The following is a 12,017-nucleotide window of genomic DNA, read 5'->3' as shown; positions in this document are numbered from 1 at the left end:
CCTCTCCTCTCTTCTCTCTTCCTCAGTTCTTGGAAGTAAAATAGAAAGTGTCAGGCAAAATAAGCAGTGGGGCGCGTTGTTACAAGGGAAGGGGGGAGAGGAGAGGATAAAGGAGGGAATAAAACAGAGAGAAGACTGGTGGATGATCAAGTAAATACGTCCCCAGGGTGATGCAGTAATAATACTAGTAGTAATAAACAAGTTACGGTAATGAAAATGGCTAAAAGTAAAGATTAGCACGGTGATGGACGGCGTGGAGGGAGAGTGGGAGAGTGGGAGAGGGAGGTGGTTCTGCTGGTGGTGGTGGTGGTGGTGGTGGTGGAGGAAGGCAGGTGTGACTCCAGAGATAAATGTGGTGGCGAGAGAGAGAGAGAGAGAGAGAGAGAGAGAGAGAGAGAGAGAGAGAGAGAGAGAGAGAGAGAGAGAGAGAGAGAGAGAGACGAAAAAAATAAGCGTTGATTGCATTAATTTTCTGTATTTGCTTCATTGTGTAAAGAAAGAATTGTTATCTCTCTCTCTCTCTCTCTCTCTCTCTCTCTCTCTCTCTCTCTCTCTCTCTCTCTCTCTCTCTCTCTCTCTCTCTCTCTCTCTCAGACCCAGTTTTTGTTGCAGGCCGTGGTTAGTTGAAGGCAAATCATTATTATTGTTTTATGATCATAGTATCTTGGTGATTCTCCCATCCCATATTTTATACCCTTCCTCCTCCTCCTCCTCCTCTTCCTCCTCCTCCTCCTCCTCCTCTTGATTTGTGAAGCAGGAATGTTAGTGTCTGGCGCGCGGCAAGGCAAGGTGTTACGGCTCAAGAATATAATGTTAAGAGGCTTCCTTTCTGCAGGGCGTTGATTTATGGCAGAAGGCGTTGACGGGGGAAGAGGAGGAGCGGGTGATGAGGGGAAGGGAAAAGCTGGTGGTGGTGGTGGTGGTGATGGGTGGTCTTATTCTTGTTTGTCTCTTGTGTCTTTTCCTCCTCCTCCTCCTCCTCCTCCTCCTCCTCCTCCTCCTCCTCCTCCTCCTCCTCCTCCTCCTCCTCCTCCTCCTCCTCCTCTTTCTTCTTCTTCCCGAGGGCTGACACGAGACAGTACTACAATTTGTATTAGGTGATTAAATATTTTTGGCTATTCCGTCATGCTTTGCGCGAGACCGTTCTAGTCGAGATATGATGGGCCGCTTCTCTCCCTCCTCCTGTGTGTGTGTGTGTGTGTGTGTGTGTGTGTGTGTGTGTGTGTGTGTGGGTGTGTGTGTGTGTGTGTGTTAATAATAACAGCGTGGCGTGCCTCCTTCAAGGCTATTGTGGAACCCCCGAGTTAGGAGGCGTGTGTAATTGCCCGTGACCCTGGCGATAACACACACACACACACACACACACACACACACACACACACACACACACACACACACACACACACACACACCACACACACACACACACACACACACACACACACACACACACACACACACACGAGTCTGTTCAGAGGCGTGTGTGTTGTGTGTGTTTGTGTGTGTGTTTCGTCGATCATTTGTCTAAACTGCCCCTGAATATTAATGGGAAGGAGATGGAGGTCTGATTTGCCAGTTAAGGAGGGCGAGGACAGGACATAAATAACATCCTTCTTGTCCGTAAGCCTTTTTTGTTAGTATTACTGTATAAATTATGTTTTTTATTGTTCGACTCTTGACCAGCAGGGGCACAGGAAACGCAGGTAACAGTGCAGGTGTTTATTCACAGAAGGTGTGAACAGAAGGCTGGAGGTAGGTGATCTCTCGGCGCCAGGCCGCGCACTTCCACTTAACACTTATGACTGAAGCCTAGCTCGTTCACTCATACACGTATTCATGCCTCACACAAGTCTCGCTCATTCACTCGTTCACACAACTAGCTAACAACCACACACCTCCCCCGAGACATAAGGAAGATTCCTTATCTTTGTTATGGCTACCGTAACACATGAAACAAAGTTACAATGATTGAAGTACAGAAAACACGGTACATATACACAAAACAAACACAGCGTACAATGAACACGTACGACTAATCGTAGGTGCTACGGTGCCACCGCACCTGCAGTCGTCTCGGCTCCCTACGCTGTCGGCTGCTTCGACGCTCTGGTTGCTCTCGGCCACGGTGTACCCCGTTACCCTGATGCTCCGGGCTGCCGGGATGGTGGTGTTCCTCGTGACCCTGATGCTGAAGCGCTGCACCGCCATGAGCGGTGTGCTGCTCGACAGGGAAGGGGAGCAAGAGGTCTGTGTGGGCGTAGGTGTCTTCTATTACGCCACATCACGCGACCGCTGCCCATCTTGATGAGGTAGTCTCTCCTTCGCCCAACAGCCACGATGACACCCAGGCGATCCCAGAGGCCTGTCGTGTGATCTTGAACGTCGACGTGGCCACCGAGGTGCAGGAGAGGAAGAGTACGGGCGGACGCGTCGTGGCGAAGTTTCGCTTTCTTCCTCAGTCGCTCTGCCTTGGCGTCGCACTCATCAGCAGCGCGCTGCCACTGCTGAGCGTATGAGCGATGATGAGCCGGGACACAGGACCTCATAGGATGACCGAAGAGGACTTGTGCTGGTGATCGCCCTTCCGCCCTCGGAGTGTTGCGCAGTTCCAGCAACCCGCGAGCGAACGCATCCTCGTCCAGGTGTCCCTGCTGTGTGGTCGTGAGGATCAGCTTCTTCACGGACTTGACCGCTGCCTCGGCGTGACCATTGGAGCGTGGATAATGAGGTGAAGATACACGATGCTCCACCCCCCATCGAGCCAGGAAGCGCCGTACCGATGAAGAAGTGAACTGCGGTCCACCGTCAGTCCTCAGGAGAACAGGCACGCCCGTGTCGGCGAACACACCCCGAAGGACACGAACGAGCTGATCAGCCGATGCTGGACGTGAGCATGCAGACACGTGAGGCCACCCAGACAAGCGATCTACATACACGAGGTATGTACGGCCTGCTGCGTGGAAGTAGTCTGCAGAAACTGACTCAAACACCCTGCTGGGTGTGTCCGTGTCCTGCCAGAGAGGTTCGTTGGCTTGGCTTGGTAGGAGTGGACGGCATAGTGAGCATCCAGAAACGACGTTCTCAACGTCTCTGTCCATACCAGGCCAGTACACCGTTTGTCGGGCCCGTCGCTTGGTGCGCTCCATCCCCTGATGACTGTCATGGAGTCGCTCTAGTGTTTCTCGGCGGAGGCTGTGAGGAATAAGAAGCCTCGGCCCGTAAACCACCAGGTCGTCGTCTACGGCCAGCAGACTGCGCACCGGCCCAGTACGTACGCAAGCGGTGATCGAGGTCGTGGCAATGATCAGGGAAGCCCTCGATGATGACGTTCTTGAGCAAGCAGTACTCCCCGTCTCTTGCTGCTGCGGCACGTACCATTTCCACAGTCTGATCCTGGAGTGGTGCTAAGCGGACGCCGTCCTCATTGGTGGCAGATAACGCTGAGATGACCGCTGAGTGGAGAGGGTCGAGGTCACCAGAAGTAGCAGCATCCTCTTCCTCCACTGGGTCCTGTACTGGAGCACGTGAGAGGGCGTCGGGCACACAGTGTGTCGATCCCTTTTGCCAGCTTGCTGTGAAAGAATACTGAGCAAGCTTCTCCCTCATGCGCTGCAGCCGCAGGTTCTCTATTTCTCCCAACAACTTGCTATTGAGGAGAGGTATCAGCGGGCGGTGGTCGAGCACTAGATCGAAGTGAGGGAGTCCTTTCAGGTAGGTGCCACATTTCCTGACTGCCCAGACGATTGCAGCCATTTCCAACTCTATTACTGCATAGCGGCTCTCTGTGTCTGTAACAAATCTTGACCCGCATTGCACCATCTTCCACTGGTCACTGTGCTTCTGCAGGAGAACGAATCCAAATCCGTGCATCCTTGAGGCGTCAGTCTGTAGCATCGTTGGTAATGATGGGTCGAAGTATGCCAAGACAGGTGGGCTGACGAGACACTGTTTCACCTTCTCAAACGCCTCTTCATGGTTAGGAGACCAGCACCAACTGTTCTTCGGGCGTAAGAGATCTCTGAGGGGTTGTGCAGCTGCAGCCACAGCAGGAGAAAAGCTTCCAAGCTGGTTTGTAAGACCCATGAATGATCGTAAGTCGGTGATGTGCTGTGGTCGTGGGAAGTCAGAGATTGCCTTAACTTTCTTTGAGTCTGTCGTGTAGCCTTGTCCAGAAACAGAGTAACCACAGTAATCTACCACTCTTTCCGCGAATGTAAACTTCTGTGGGTTGAGAGTGATGCCGTGCTGGTCACACCGCCGCACAATCTGAATGACATGGGCTAAGTGCGCACTGTAGGTGGAGTCATAGGCCAGGATGTCGTCCACGATCTTGATGGTGTTAGGTATGTCGCCGAGAGCTTGGTCTCCTCGACGGTTATACTCGTCTCCAGACGAGACGAGACCCATAACCGCTCGCCGAAACTTGTACCGACCCCAAGGTGTTATGAAGCAGGTTAAATCCTGGTCTTCTTCTCTAATGGGGACTTGAAAATACCCCATCTTGGCATCAAGAGTGGTGAACCAAACTGCTCCGGTCCCGATCGAGGCGATGGCGTCATGAGGTGAGCGCACTGGATACACGGGCCTCTTCACGTAACGGTTGAGTCGTGTCAGGTCAACACATAGCCTTACACCAGATGTCTTTTTTGGGACAGGCACGATGGGGGTGGCACCATGCCGTAGGGTAGTCCACACTCTCGATGATTCCCTTGTTAAGCAGCTCTTCCAACTGGCTCTTAATTTCTTCACGCCAATTGTAAGGGATTGTACGAGATGCTGTTACGGCGAAGGGTCGAGCGTCGTCTGTCAACTCGATGGCCATGGATCCACCAGCCATTGCACGTAAACCTTCCTTTGCTTCGAAGACGCTGGGAAAGGCCTTGATCACAGCAGCAGCGTGCCCCGCACGCTGCTGTGGCGTTGGGTCGTAGGAATGAGGCCAGCTGATCACTTCTGTGGGCGTAGATAGAGGTGGCTGCGAGGCGGTCGGGTACTTGATGGAGCTGTTGCCGGTGTGCTGTTCTTCCCTGCGTAGCGGTCGGATTTGAGCCGGAAAATCTTCGGGGAGGATTCCGAGAGCGATGGAATCGTACCAGCTAAGCAGCGCCCCCTTCACCTCCTTCACCACGCTCACAACAGTCTCAGCTTCCCTGTCGCCCAGTTGCAAGTGCGACGAGAAAGTTCCTACACAGGTGAGGGGGTGATTACCGGCAGCATAAAGTCCATCACCATCAGCGGGCGCCAAGCTGGAGGGCGGGATTCCAAGGAGTGTTGCCGTGTCGAGGCCAATAACGGTCGTTTCGGCCCCAGAGTCAGGAGTCCACGTAATCTTGTCTCTTCCAGCGGGATGTGTGGCGGTAATGAGCACCTGGGGCGCAGGTCGTGCCGTCACCGTCTTTGTGTATACGCCTGATAAGAGCTGGTATACACTGGCACTGGCTCCCCGCCTCGGGCCTGCACCGCGATGAGGAGAGACAGTTGAGGAACTCCTCGAAGCTCCTCGTCGTTTCCTCACTGTCTGCTGACATACACTCGCAAAATGCCCTCTTTTCCCGCAGTTACGACACACTTTATCTATTGCCTGGCATCCCCTTTTGTCACTGCGACAATCTTTGCCACAACGATAACAGCCCGTGGGGCTTGAGCCCCCGAAACTGCCCTTCCTGTAGTTCGAGACAGCGTTCACACCATGGCTCGAAGAGTGAGAGCCGCCCCTTAGTACTGCACTACACTGGTTAGCGCTCTCTGATGCTCTGCAAATATCTATGGCGTTTTCAAGGGTGAGTTTCTTGTTTTCCAGCATGCGTTTCAGAGCCACTTCGTCTCGTGTCCCAACGACAATTCTGTCACGCAGCTGATGGTTTATGCACTGGTCGCAAAAGTCACAGAAATTGGCGATTTCCTTTACAGCACATAAAAAGTCGTCAAAACCTTCTTGCGTTTCTTGCACGCGGGAGTAGAAGTCTCTTCTATCCATGATGATGTTGCGCTGGCTTCGCAGGTACTCACACATTGCATCGAGGATGGTTCTTAACTCCGCGTCTCTCGGTAAGCTTATCCCGTAGCGAAGTGTACGGGTCCACTCGTCGTCTAGGACAGCAGCGAGTGCCGCCCTCTGCTCAGCCAGGGAGAGACAGTCTATCCTGGCGAGGGTTACGTATCCTTCAAACTTATGGCGCCACGTGTCGAACTCACGTAAAGATGCTGACGCCGTTAAGTGAGGAATGATGGTGGCGGACGTCGGGAACCTCGCGCCCTGGGTAGACGTGCTGCGGGCTGTGGTTTCGCCTTCATTGCTCGCCGTGGTGCGACTGGGAGCTTGTGTCCCCACTCTCTCCAGCAGCTGGGTTAAACGCTCCTCGCGAGCCTGACTCTGCTCCGACTGTCGCGCTAGCAGGGCAGCCAGCGCCTCCAACTGCTTCTCCATTCTGCGCCGTACCCACTGCAGCCTTGTCCTGATCCTACTCACTGCGCCATGTTCGACTCTTGACCAGCAGGGGCACAGGAAACGCAGGTAACAGTGCAGGTGTTTATTCACAGAAGGTGTGAACAGAAGGCTGGAGGTAGGTGATCTCTCGGCGCCAGGCCGCGCACTTCCACTTAACACTTATGACTGAAGCCTAGCTCGTTCACTCATACACGTATTCATGCCTCACACAAGTCTCGCTCATTCACTCGTTCACACAACTAGCTAACAACCACACATTTATGACTTCCTGCATTGTGACGAAGGAGCAAATTCTGAAACGTCTTTTTGCCTGCACCTCCACTCTATTCACAAGGCTCTGGTCGTAGTTGCACAGGTTTTCAAATGTGTTTTCATGATTTTAGTGACAGAGTAACAAGATTTATACTTTATTAACAGGGGAAACAGTCTTGAGAAGCCGACTAATCATCTTTAGGTTACGCTAGGTTATGTTAGGTTAGGTTTACGTTAAGTTAGGTTACGTAAGGTTTAGGTTAGGTTAGGTTCCCAGCACTATATGAAGACAGGACTGCTGGCCGTACACTCATGCCGCTCTGACCAGTAGCACCGCCAGCTACAGGGAAGGGGCAAGAAATGAAACACGTGCCTCTATGGACACCCGCACGTCCTACGCTTTCTAGTGGTCCAGTTTCTCTGCCTAAAAAAAGTGGCTAGTCTGTTGTGGGCGGCGGACAGGTACCGTTATTTTGAATGGAAGAGAGAGCAGGAGTCTCCGAAAAGTGCCGAGGGCGAAACTTGCGGCTGAGATGTGAAACGACGGTCACCTCTGTGTTGCCCTCGCGATGTGCTGGTGGCTGGGAGATGATGGCAAGGGTAGTAATGAAGATGAAATATAACAGTAGTAGTTGTAATACTTAATAGAATAATGATAATAACAGTGATGGTACTACTACTACTACTACTACTACTTAATATAATGATAATAATAATAATAAGAGGAGAAGGAGACGTAGGAGAAAAGAAAAAAAAATGTTACTGCTAATTAAACTAGACATTAATCATTACAAAGGGAACAAAACCGCCATCAAGGAAGCTGGATACAGGATACAGTTAGTTGTTTCTTTCATGCGCTTCTCATCTTTCAAGGAACAGAACAGCGCGCCATGAAAAAACCGGCAGCGCGCGAGGCATACCTAGTTTTGGGCGGACGATGGCGGGCGCTGACGTGTGATACCTGCTTGGGATCCTTAATATTGATCTGCTTAGGAGCCGTGGTTAGTAGAACAATATACTAGAACACCAATCATTTCCTCGGCGTTCATCTTGGGGTTTTCTTGTAATCTTCAGCCCTTTGACCAGAATCTACCCGGTTGTGAGGTTTACTAGACCAAGGATTAAAACAAGGATTAAGATTAAGGAGGAACAAAGCACAGTGGAAGTGAAGAATACCTGATTTCTCTCACCTTGACTACATGTTCTTAGTTAATCCCTGTGAAGAAATGAAGGTTAAGGAGAAATACGAGTACAGAACACAGTGTATGCAGAAAACTTGTTGTGGTCCACGAGTACAATACGTGTTTAATACCGGTGAGGAGAGGCTGCAGTGTGAAGGCAAGGCTGCACTGTACAATATGCTATGCGCTCAAGTCCGAACCCTGTACCTCTTGACTGTCACTACCACGCTGAGCACACCACTCGGCTCTAAAGTGAACAGTAACGCTAGAAATATGACATTGGCGAGAGAACGTAAGAGGAGTAAGAAAATCAAAATACTTAAACGGTTCTTTCACTTTTCGCTTTTCTCCTTCCTGCCTCTCTACCTCGTTCTCTCTCTCTCCCTCTCATATCTCTCCATCTCTCCTTTTCATTCTGTCTCATCTTCCCTCTCTTCTCTCACTCTCCCTCTTACACTGAACCTCCGGATGGCTAACAAGGTAAAAACACTGCCATGTTACTGATTAGCCTTGTTAAAACCTTGTTAGCGATACCTGTCCTTGCTCACTGAGACGCGGAGGCACAGTAGGAAGAAGAGGAAGAAGAGGAGGAGCCGTTTGACAGATGGTATTTAAGTAGACATGAGTTAGTGTGGCGTGGAATGAGAAACTTTAGAAGTAAGACGAGGAAAAGGGGAGGCGGTTTGGCTTGAGGTGTGTACAGGTGTGGATTATCGGTCAGGTGTGCTGCGGCCTTCACGTGGACAGGTGTTCTCAGTGGAGCTGGCTTGGTGTTACCTGAATACTAATCAGTCCATTAGTTCAGGTAATTGGTAGAGGTGAGGTTACGTAATTCTCTCTCTCTCTCTCTCTCTCTCTCTCTCTCTCTCTCTCTCTCTCTCTCTCTCTCTCTCTCTCTCTCTCTCTCTCTCTCTCTCTCTCTCTCTCTCTCTCTCTCTCTCGTGCTGGTGTTAAGGAGAGTAATTGTATGTTTGTGTGTGTGTTTGTTGTTGTGTGTGGCGTGCGGCAAACATTTGTCTCCGTTTGTCATCCTTAGGGGTTTGGGAGAGAGAGAGAGAGAGAGAGAGAGAGAGAGAGAGAGAGAGAGAGAGAGAGAGAGAGAGAGAGAGAGAGAGAGAGAGAGAGAGATAGATATTCGAGGCTTTAAATTTTATCTGGTGATTGTCATTTATCTTCTTCTTCTTCTTCTTCTTCTTCTTCTTCTTCTTCTTCTTCTTCTTCTTCTTCTTCTTCTTCTTCTTCTTCTTCTTCTTCTTCTTCTTCTTCTTCTTCTTCTTCTTCTTCTTCTTCTTCTTCTTCTTCTTCTTCTTCTTCTTATTATTATTATTATTATTATTATTATTATTATTATTATTATTATTGTTATTATTATTATTATTATTACTTTTACTACTACTATCATCATCATCACAATTATCATTATCTTATCAATAATAGTAATAGGAGAAGGAGGAGAGAAAACACACACACACACACACACACATCAGGTCTGTCCTTTACTTATAATCTGAACTGGAAACTTCACATCTCATCTCTAGCTAAAACAGCTTCCATGAAGTTAGGTGTTCTGAGACGTCTCCGCCAGTTTTTCTCACCCCCGCAGCTGCTAACTCTGTACAAGGGCCTTATCCGTCCATGTATGGAGTATGCTTCACATGTCTGGGGGGGTTCCACTCATACTGCTGTTCTAGACAGGGTGGAATCAAAAGCTTTTCGTCTCATCAACTCCTCTCCTCTAACTGACTGTCTTCAGCCTCTCTCTCACCGCCGCAATGTTGCATCTCTAGCTGTCTTCTACCGCTATTTTCATGCTAACTGCTCTTCTGATCTTGCTAACTGCATGCCTCCCCTCCTTCCGCGGCCTCGCTGCACAAGACTTTCTTCTTTCTCTCACTCCTATTCTGTCCACCTCTCTAACGCAAGAGTTAACCAGTATTCTCAATCATTCATCCCTTTCTCTGGTAAACTCTGGAACTCCTTGCCTGCTTCTATATTTCCACCTTCCTATGACTTGAATTCCTTCAAGAGGGAGGTTTCAAGACACTTATCCACCAATTTTTGACCACTGCTTTGACCCTTTTAGGGACTGGCATTTCAGTGGGCATTTTTTTTATTAGATTTTTGTTGCCCTTGGCCAGTATCCTTCCTACATAAAAAAAAAAAAAAAAAAAAAACACACACACACACACACACACACACACACACACACACACACAAACGACGCCCTCACCGACACCCCCCCCCCCCCATCGCTGGAAGTATGTGGACGACTGCACCGTGGGCGTCCCAGTTTCCAACAAGAACCCGGACTACTCGCCACTGCAAGCAATTCTGGAGCGACTGCAGACGTGGACAGAGGAGAGCAGGATGACCATCAACCACAGCAAAACTGTGGTGATGCATTTCTGTACCTCCTCTGTACCAGTGCCCCCTCCCCGGCTCACAGTGGGCCCTCACCCCCTCCAGGTGGTCCAATGTGCCAAGCTTCTCGGAGTCACGGTGGACGACCAGCTGACCTGGAAGCAGCATGTCGCCAGCACCGTGAGATCAGCTACCTACAGGCTGTACATGCTGCGCAGACTCAGGTCGCTGGGGACGCCGACAGATGAGTTAAGGGGGGTGTACCTCACCTTCATCCTCCCCAAACTCATGTACGCCTCCCCAGCGTGGTCCTCCTCCCTCACACACACTCAACAGCTACAGCTAGAGAGTGTGCAGAAAAGGGCGTGCAGGGTCATCCTTGGCCCTGCATACACCACCTATGAAGAAGCCCTGACCACCCTGAGTCTGTCCAGAATATCCACCAGGCACCGAGAGGCTCTGGAGAAGTTTGGGAAGGGACTACTGCATCATCCGCGTCTCAGAGACATGCTGCCGCCCGACGCGCCTCGCCCTGTCCGTGCCACCAGACACCACAACAAAATAACGCCCCTGAAGGCGCCGCGCACGGACCGGTACAGACTCAGTGCGATTCCCACCATGGTGCGAGCCATCAATCGATAGTATTTCCCTCCTAGATTAGTCTTACCGTTAGGATTAATGTTAAGTTTTTCCCCATCCCCTATGTACATTTTCAGTTTGTCAACTGCCTAAATAATAAACCGTTTATTATTATTATTATTATTATTATTACACACACACACACACACACACAGCTTCTTAAACAACACTTACTCAAAACACAAATACGATTTAATTAAACAACAACAAGCACAATAACAACAACAGCAAAAAACAAAACATCACCTAATTAAATCACTTAAGACTATGACACACACACACACACACACACACACACACACACACACACACACACACAAAGAAAGAAACAAAGAGAGAGAGAAATGGGATAGAGAGAAGGGGGAGGGGGTGATGGGTGTTGGTAAGCCCCATTAAGCCGTACCATTTCCCTAGTTTCCTGCCAGGTAGGAGGGGACGGCGAGTGATGGGGAAGGGTGAGTGAGGGGAAGGGCAGTTAGGGAATGAAGGGGGGGGGTAAGGGAGATGGTCGCCCTATCAATTATGCATACTGCTTCGACCGCCTCGTTGTCCCCGTAATTACACTCTTGTAATTAAACCCGTGAGAGAGAGAGAGAGAGAGAGAGAGAGAGAGAGAGAGAGAGAGAGAGAGAGAGAGAGAGAGAGAGAGAGAGAGAGAGAGAGAGAGGATATATATTGTAAGCTGTTCTCGTAAAATTTATATAAGAAAATGGTTTGTAATACGTAAGACAGGTCCGTTCAGAGAGAGAGAGAGAGAGAGAGAGAGAGAGAGAGAGAGAGAGAGAGAGAGAGAGAGAGAGAGAGAGAGAGAGAGAGTGAGTAAAGGCTAGCAAGAGTAAGAAAGAGTGGATGTAATGAATTTGGAATAGCTGAATAAACTTGGAGAAAAATGAAGGGGTGGGGAGAGATAATAGGAGGAGGAAGAGGAGGAAGAGGAGGAGGAGGAGGAGGAGGAGGAGGAGGAGGAGGAGGAGGAGGAGGAGCCGCCGCGTGGGAAACAAGGAGTGTACCAGCTGTAAGAAAAAAGAAAACGAGAAAGCGAATTAAAGAATGGAATAAAAAAGATGCATCAGAGGAACCACAACAAAAACTGAGAGAGAGAGAGAGAGAGAGAGAGAGAGAGAGAGAGAGAGAGA

Source organism: Scylla paramamosain, chromosome 14 (genome assembly GCF_035594125.1).
Source record: "Scylla paramamosain isolate STU-SP2022 chromosome 14, ASM3559412v1, whole genome shotgun sequence".
In the NCBI taxonomy this organism is placed as follows: Eukaryota; Metazoa; Arthropoda; class Malacostraca; order Decapoda; family Portunidae; genus Scylla; species Scylla paramamosain.
The sequence above is the reverse complement of the archived record's forward strand: the minus strand, read 5'-3'. Positions refer to the sequence as shown.